This window comes from Fukomys damarensis, unplaced genomic scaffold, assembly GCF_012274545.1.
Source record: "Fukomys damarensis isolate Sample0158 unplaced genomic scaffold, DMR_v1.0_HiC HiC_scaffold_23, whole genome shotgun sequence".
Taxonomy (NCBI): Eukaryota; Metazoa; Chordata; class Mammalia; order Rodentia; family Bathyergidae; genus Fukomys; species Fukomys damarensis.
Genome location: NW_022900935.1, coordinates 50,064,182 through 50,071,589, shown reverse-complemented (window position 1 = coordinate 50,071,589; position 7,408 = coordinate 50,064,182). Strand labels below are relative to the sequence as shown.

Sequence of the window (7,408 nt, the reverse complement as noted above, 5' to 3'; positions counted from 1 at the left end):
AAAAAAAAAAAAAAAAAAAAAAAAAAAAAAAGTTCTATTTCACCTTGGCGAGGTCTCTTGCATATATCCATCTCTCTCTCTCTCTCTCTCCTTTTTTTCTTTCCTTTCTTTCTCTCGCTTTCTTTCTTGTCTTTCTCTCCCCCCACCTCTTTAGCTCTCATTTTTTTCTTCCCATGCTGGGGATCTAACCCAGAGCCTTCACACTGAACTGTATCCCCAGCCCTTTACATATTTTTTTTTTCCAGTCAGGGTCTTGTTAGGTTTCTCAGGCTGGACTCAAAGTCCAGATTCTTCTGCTCAACCTCTCAGTGCTAGAATTACAGTTGTGTGCCACCGTGCCTGGCTACCGCCTTCCCTTTTTTTGCTCTAGATTAACAAGAAAATGACTGACGCTAACAGTCTCCCAATGGTCTCTCAGATGCCTGTCTCTCAAATGTCTATTCCTCTAACTCATTCTGAAGCGCACCTATAGTCCTGTCTCACTCTGCAGCCTGCTAAAGAAACCCCAGCCTGACTTTGAAGAACAGTTGTTCTTTTCTAAACTAAAACCTCAGTATTCAGGTTAATTGCAGAGTTGACCCTGCCATATATAAGTGGGTTTGGGGTTGCAGTTTGGGCACTCGGTCTCTGAAGTTTGCCATCACTGCCTTAGGCTGTCCTTTTGCCTGTAAAATCTGGCAAGAGGCGCATACCTGATACCACTTAAGCCTTCCTTGTTCTCCAACCCATTTCCTTCCAGCAGATCATCTTCCTCTTGACCACATAGTTCTGAGTTTATTCTTACTTTCTTGTACTTTTCAGTCAGCCTTGTACCGACCTCACTTCTTTCTGTACATGTCCCATTACCTTCACCAACTTGTTGGCTCAGATATTATGACATTAATTCATTTTATGTAGATGCTCTCGAGGATATTTATTGAAAGAATTAATGCATGAATGAAAGAATGGATGGTAACCGTACACACTGAGGTCAAAGCCTAAGTCATTTGCAAAATGAAGATGACTAATGTATGCGAAAGTATCTGTCTCTCCTGTCTGCTCCGAGTATAAAATAAGGTGGATGAGTTCTCCAGAGAGAAAGGAGACAGAGAATAGCTTATTCCAACATATTAAGCCATAATAAATACATCCCGTGGAAGAAAACATAAAAGCAGAGAGAGAGAGCAAGAAAGCCAGGAAATGATACTCTAAGGTGGAAAATTTCAAGAACTGTTGACCTACCTGAACTGAAGAGAGGCCCTGGGAAAAAGAGGGAGCCTGGGCGCTGGGATTTACAACGGGAAGTGTGTTTATGAGCTGTTTGAGAGAAGCTTCCGGAAAGCTCTGTGGAATTAAGCCAGACCCCGGGGAATTAGGAGGAACTGGCCAATGAGGAGGTGGAGGAATTTTGACAGGACAGCCATTTCCACAGTGGCCCAGTAGGATTATTAATATACAGTGCAGTGGTACCTCGGTTCATCACCTTAATTTGTTTTATAATGTTGGGGAAGATAGCTGCTTTTGAGTTTGTGTGGGGAAGATGGTTGCAATTTTGTTTTTGCCTGATGCTGTGACTGGCAACAAAATTTTATCAAATTTAGCTTTTGAGAACCAAATTCTTTGTGAACAGAGCCATTCATGAACGGAGGCATTACTGTATCATCAACTGATGATGTTTTGGGTACTTTACCATGGTGGAATATAGACTCGGCACAGACGGATGTGACAAACAACATTTCAGAGGAAAATGAACAAGTAACAGGTTAGTATTAGCCCATAGAGCAGTGGGAAAGCTCGTTATTCTCAGCAGATGGCTGTTACACTTTTGCATTGTTTTTGCAAAACTTCAAAATGCGATCAGGAAAGCTCATCTGTCATTTTGCTGCAGAAAAAATATGTCCTGAACGGTTAGATGCCCAATGTGCTGAGTTCATGGTCTCACGACATCGAGGAATAAAGTCAGGAACCAAAGGAGGGAGAACAGCTGCTGGATTTCCAGGATGGGGCCGGAGTGGGCAGCCACTGAGGTTCTTGGTCAGGGGTAGTTTATATGACACAATCACACTGTGGGCACAACATGGGTCAGACTGCAATCAGTATAGTCACTTAGCTAATACTGACCCGATAGGGAAACGAGTCATGCAGCAAAAGTACATGGAAAGAACAAAGGAATTTTTGGAACAGGAGGATGGAATGGGTGTAGATGTTCTCGTCCCAGACCTATGCCTGGCTGGGCCCCCTGGACAAAGTCTTGCTAATTACAGTATAATCTCAGGCTCTGTTTCCTTGCAGGCCCAGCTATTGTGCCTCCATTCTGAGGCCTGGCTCTCTTCAGCTTCATCTCCAGCCATAATTCTGATGCCTTTATTTTTTTGTGCTAACTTCCTTGAGAGACCAATCTCTCTGACTGCACATTAATATCTATCTAGGGCCCAGGATTTAGCACAGTAGTTCTGCCACCTGCTTTGCAAGCACAAGGTCTGGGGTTCTATCCCTGGTACCCCAAACAAACAAACAAACAAACATCTATCTAATTTAGCTGTCTGTAATAATTTGAGGCAAAGCCCCTAATACCACACCACACTGGGACTTATTAACAATCAGCAGTCCCTATTCACAAGCCTATACTTATGGATTTAACCAGGTATGGATCAAAAATACTTGGTGAGCTGGGGATTTAGCTCAGTGGTTCTGCTGCCTGCCTCGCAAGAACAAGGTCCCAAGTTCAATCCCTGGTACAACAAAACAAAACAAAACAAAACAAAACAAAAAAAACTTGGAGTGTCAGGGATTGAGCTCAATGGTTCTGCCACCCACCTCACAAGCACAAGGTCCTGAATACAATCCTGATACTAAAACAAAAACAAAAACACAAAAAACTTGGAGAAACATTTGAACTGTGCTGAGCATGTACAAACCTTTTTCATTCTTATTCTTTCCCAAACAATATAGTATCACAATTACCACAATTACTACAAAGCATTTACTTTGTATTATAAATTATTAGCACTCTAGAGATGATCTAAAGTATTCAGGCAGCTACGCATAGGACTATGTAAATGCTAGGGCTTTTTGTTTGTTTTGGTTTGGTTTTTTGGTACTGGGGACTGGGGATCAAACTCAGGACCTTGAGCTTGCCAGGCAGGTGCAGTGCTATTGTTTTTTGAGACAGGATCTCACTCTTTTTTTGGGGCGGGGGGTACCAGGGATTGAACTCAGGACCTTGCGCTGTGAGGCAGGCAGTGGCACCACTGAACTAAATCCCTGCCCCCCTCTTTTGGTATCAAGGATTGAACTCAGGACCTGGGTCTCACTCTAGTTCAATTGGCCTTGAACTCACTATGTAGCCCAGGCTGGACTTAAATTCACAGTGATTCTCCTGCCTCAGCCTCCCAAGTGCTGGGTTATAGGCGTGCGCCACCATGCTTGGCCATGGCATTTTATATAAGGGATTTGAGAATCGCTGTGGGATTTTGGTATCTTGGGGGAGATCCTAAAACTAACCTCTCGTGGTTATGGAGGGACAACTGTATTCCAGAAAATTCCATCTAGGATACTATCTGACTGCATTTTTAGGTCACTCAATGGTACCTTGTCATAATACTCTGCACTGGGGCAAGAATAACCTGTTAATGGTAGAACACATTATATCATTAAGAGTTAACCAGACAATCTTTGCAGTTAGATAGATCACTGGATTCTAATGCAGGTTGTGCCTCTTTCTAGCTGTAGCTTTTCAACTGTGCTGTTAACTTTTCTAAATTTTAATATAAGATAGGGCTAATGGTATTTCCTCATAGAACTGTTATGCAAGCTGACCCTACAAAGCAGATATTTGCACATTTTTAAACAACAGCAAAGAGTAAAAAAGCAGTAATCTTAGTAATATGAAATAAGTTCTTTTGCAATATAAGAAAGTGTATACAGTAGTATATATGGTTCTGTGGCAAAGAGAAGTTCTTGGAATGAGTGTCGCAATCTCTTCCAATCCAGTCATTCTAGAACAGGAAGAGCCAAAGTTCTATTTATCTAAGAACCAAACTGTTTTCAGTGACAGCAGTTTTCTGTTTGTTTGTAGTTTTTGGTACAGGGGATCAAACTGAGGACCTTGGGCTTGCAAGGCAGGTGCTATGCCACTGAGCTAAATCTCCAGGGCTGTGACAGTAATTTTTTAAAATTTCCCTTAAACATTAGGACGGAGATTTAAAAAATATACCTTGCTACCAGAAACTGGCTCATTTCATTTTTTTAAAATCCCATAACTAGCTGGGTGTGGCAGCGCACAGCTGTAATCCCAGCACTTGGGAGGCTGAGGCAGGAGGATCACTGTGAGTTCGAGACCAGCCTGGGCTACATAGTGAGTTCCAGGTCAGTCTCAACTACAGAGTGAGACCCTGTCTCAAACCCCGCCCCCCAAAATCCCATAACTATCCCACATATGCTTCAAGTTAAGCCTAGAATTAGCAGCAGCAGCAGCAGCAGCAGCAGCAGCAGGGAAGTATCAAAACCAACCTGACTTGATTTACTGTGGTAAAGATGTTGTTACCTTGAGCTTTCTGGTTTTACAAGGTATTTTTTTTCAAGACCCCTTCTTCAAAAGTGGCTATACTGTCTTACTAAATAGCTATTTGCAAGTCAACCTGACAAATCATTGTACAATGATTTTACAGTTTCCACAGGTGACAGAGGACATCCAAGATTCAGGACTCCAGCTTTGAGATAGGCATAAATTTAAAGTCTAAAACAAAAACCAACACCCCCCCCCAAATAAAAAACAAAACAAAACAAAAACCCACTTTTAAACTCTTTTAACACCTAGGTGTAGGATCTAGGTCATAATTATTCCACTAGAGGGCAACATTTACTTAAATAAACATGAAGGATTATTGGTCACAAGAATTGACATAGGACATCAGGATTGAGGTAGAATCTTGGATAGCATTCTGGGCTCTGCCTCCTGGATATTCCGAATTAGTAAGGGAATGGAACACAAAAAAGGATTTGGAAATCTGTTTTTTGTTTTTGTTTTGTTTGTTTTTATACCGGGGATTGAACTCAGGTTCTTTTTCTTGAGAGGCAGAAGGTGGAACCACTGAGCTAAATCCCCAGCCCTGTTTTCTTTGTTTTGGTTTTTTAACCCTCCAATTTTGGGAACCACTGGCTCACAGAGAAGTGAAAATAAATTTTTTTTTAAAAAAATGTACTTTCTTTCACCTCCTAGGCATATTTAGGTCCTGCTGCAGTCTTTGTTGATTCTAAAGCATATATTTTTAAAAACCTATGTGGCAAAGGAGGGCTTATTTTACATCAAGATCATGACCCTGGCTTTGCTTAGTGGATGCTATTTAATGAGTCTTTTGTATGATCCACTTCAAAAGCACCCTGCAAAATATTTCCATTTCTGGATTTATCCATGATGCCAGCTTTTGCTTTATTGTAGGAACCTGACGAGGGAGCAAAAGATTATGGGCATCACCACCATAAATAAAACCAGAGCTTATCAGTCAGAATCACCAATCTAGAGAAGTACAGTATCTGAAGCATGAGGCCTGGCTAAGCTTAAGAACTACCTCAGTGCTGCATAAGAAATCCTGAGATCATGTAACAGTGCAGTTAAGGCCTAGAGATTGGGTCCAACTGAACACAAGATAAATATACCTGCCTGGCCCAGTTTTCTTCTGTTTGCTTGTTTCCAGGATCTTTAAAGCTGATTTATGAGTCAGACTGAGGTCAGCATTCCCCTTCATCTGCTGCATTTACAGGGTCACAGTGACATTTTGAATTGTCAGAGAGCTGCCAGAGTTTCAGCACAGTGAGTTTCCCTTCCAGACTTAACATATTCAGGAAAATACACTAGAGAAAGGATTTGAAAACAGCTTTTAAATCCACTTCTTTTTTTAACTCAAGCATGTGGTCTGATAGGCTGTGTTGTCAGCTTGCAATCTGGACAGGTAATCATTAAAGAACTTCTCCTTGTGTGCCTGTAGACTCCTTCCTGGACACCTGGATACCATGCTCAGGTGTGCTGGGCTTCTGTTTCCCCACTACTCTGCCAATCCCAAACCTCTGTTTGCAATTAGACTTTTTTTTTTTTTAATACCGGGGATCGAACTCGGGCCCTTAGGCTTGTGAGGCAGATGGCAGAACCACTGAGCCAAATCCCTGGTCCTGCAATTAAGACATTTGACTAACTTTTCTAAATGTGTCTGCAGGTTTCACAGTTCCCAAGATTCCCTCATGCTTAAACTGGTGTGGTGGGATTCTCCAGCAAGGGTACGATTAGTCCCTTAGTTGTGAACCAGGTTAGGGAGTTGAGAATGAAGAATTCTATGGGATTTGGGCTTCTGTGAGCATTTCTGTCTGTAATAGTTGGGTAGGATTGACCCACTGTGCACTCTCCTGCTGCTTTATTGATTTTTTTTTTCTGGTGTTGCTTATACTTTTTCTCACGAACCCTGAACAGTTATGCTGTCATGTGAGCAAGTCAGAAAAAAATAGAAAATAACATGTACTTTTCCTCGTACTCCAAATCTCTCTCTTTCTTTTTCTCCTTTCTTTCCTTCTTTCTATATTGAGACAGAGATTCACTGTGTAGTTCAGACTGTCTTTGTATAGCCAGGCTGGCCTGGAATTCAAGGAATCCTTCTGCTTCAGCCTCCCTAGTGCTGGGAGTCTGCCACCACACCCGGCAGTTTCTTTCTTTTTTTGTAAATAATATGTCTTTCACCTTCCAATTTAGTGGAGGACAGCTTGAGATCTAGTGAGCAAACAGCTCCTGGGCCCTTTAATTCTGATTAATAGCCCTCAACCCTCAAAGAGAGCTTTTGGAGTCCTTAGCCCACACCACCCACTCCCTCCAACGAGTTGTGACACATGTCATCTCAAGCTTCACGCGGTCACATGTACAAATGTCACAAAAACACGACTCAATTAGCCCAAATAGTTTCCTTACAATTTTTGCTGGTGGATGACTTGGCAGGGAACTGACGGCCTCTGGCCGAGATCTGAGGGGAATTCTTGAGAGCAAAGAAAGGGGTCTTTCCGTTGGGTAAGTCACAGCTGCAGGGCCCTCGACTGTGAACTCTTCCACTGCCGCGCAGACTTTACCGCACTCTCGCCGTAACCCCCGCCAGCCGCGGACGCCCTTGCCCGGGAAGGCTCCTCAGTGATCCACCACCGCAAGCAGGGGCTTCAGTACTCCCGGAACCGCCCCGGTCCCGGCCTTTGTCTCGATTAAATTTGACTCCGCGGATCCCGCGGCTCGGTTAGTGGGACCGCCAGGGGGAAAGGGGTGGTCCGTCCCCGCTAACCCGCGGACGAGCTCCTCGCTCTGTCAGCCGAGATCACCCCAAACGCCGGACACTGGCGAGGCGCCCTCCTCCGCAGCGGGGCAGGGCGAAGGGCGGAAGCCTTCCCGGCCCCGCCCCGC

The 7,408-nt window shown here is 43.4% G+C and overlaps 1 long non-coding RNA gene across 4 annotated transcripts in view; it reads right to left on the bottom strand.

The window, feature by feature from the left end:
* LOC104857073 overlaps positions 1 to 7,402 on the bottom strand; it is a 16,921-nt gene extending 9,519 nt beyond the window's left edge. The window contains exon 1 of one of the 4 annotated variants that reach the window (XR_778773.1): positions 6,932 to 7,402. This is a non-coding gene — a long non-coding RNA (uncharacterized LOC104857073). Of the gene's footprint in view, positions 1 to 1,221; positions 1,913 to 5,637; positions 5,723 to 6,931 lie in introns of those variants that run through there. The other 3 variants (XR_778775.2, XR_778776.2, XR_778774.2) reach the window with 3 other exon arrangements.
* Positions 7,403 to 7,408: the final 6 nt, after the last annotated feature.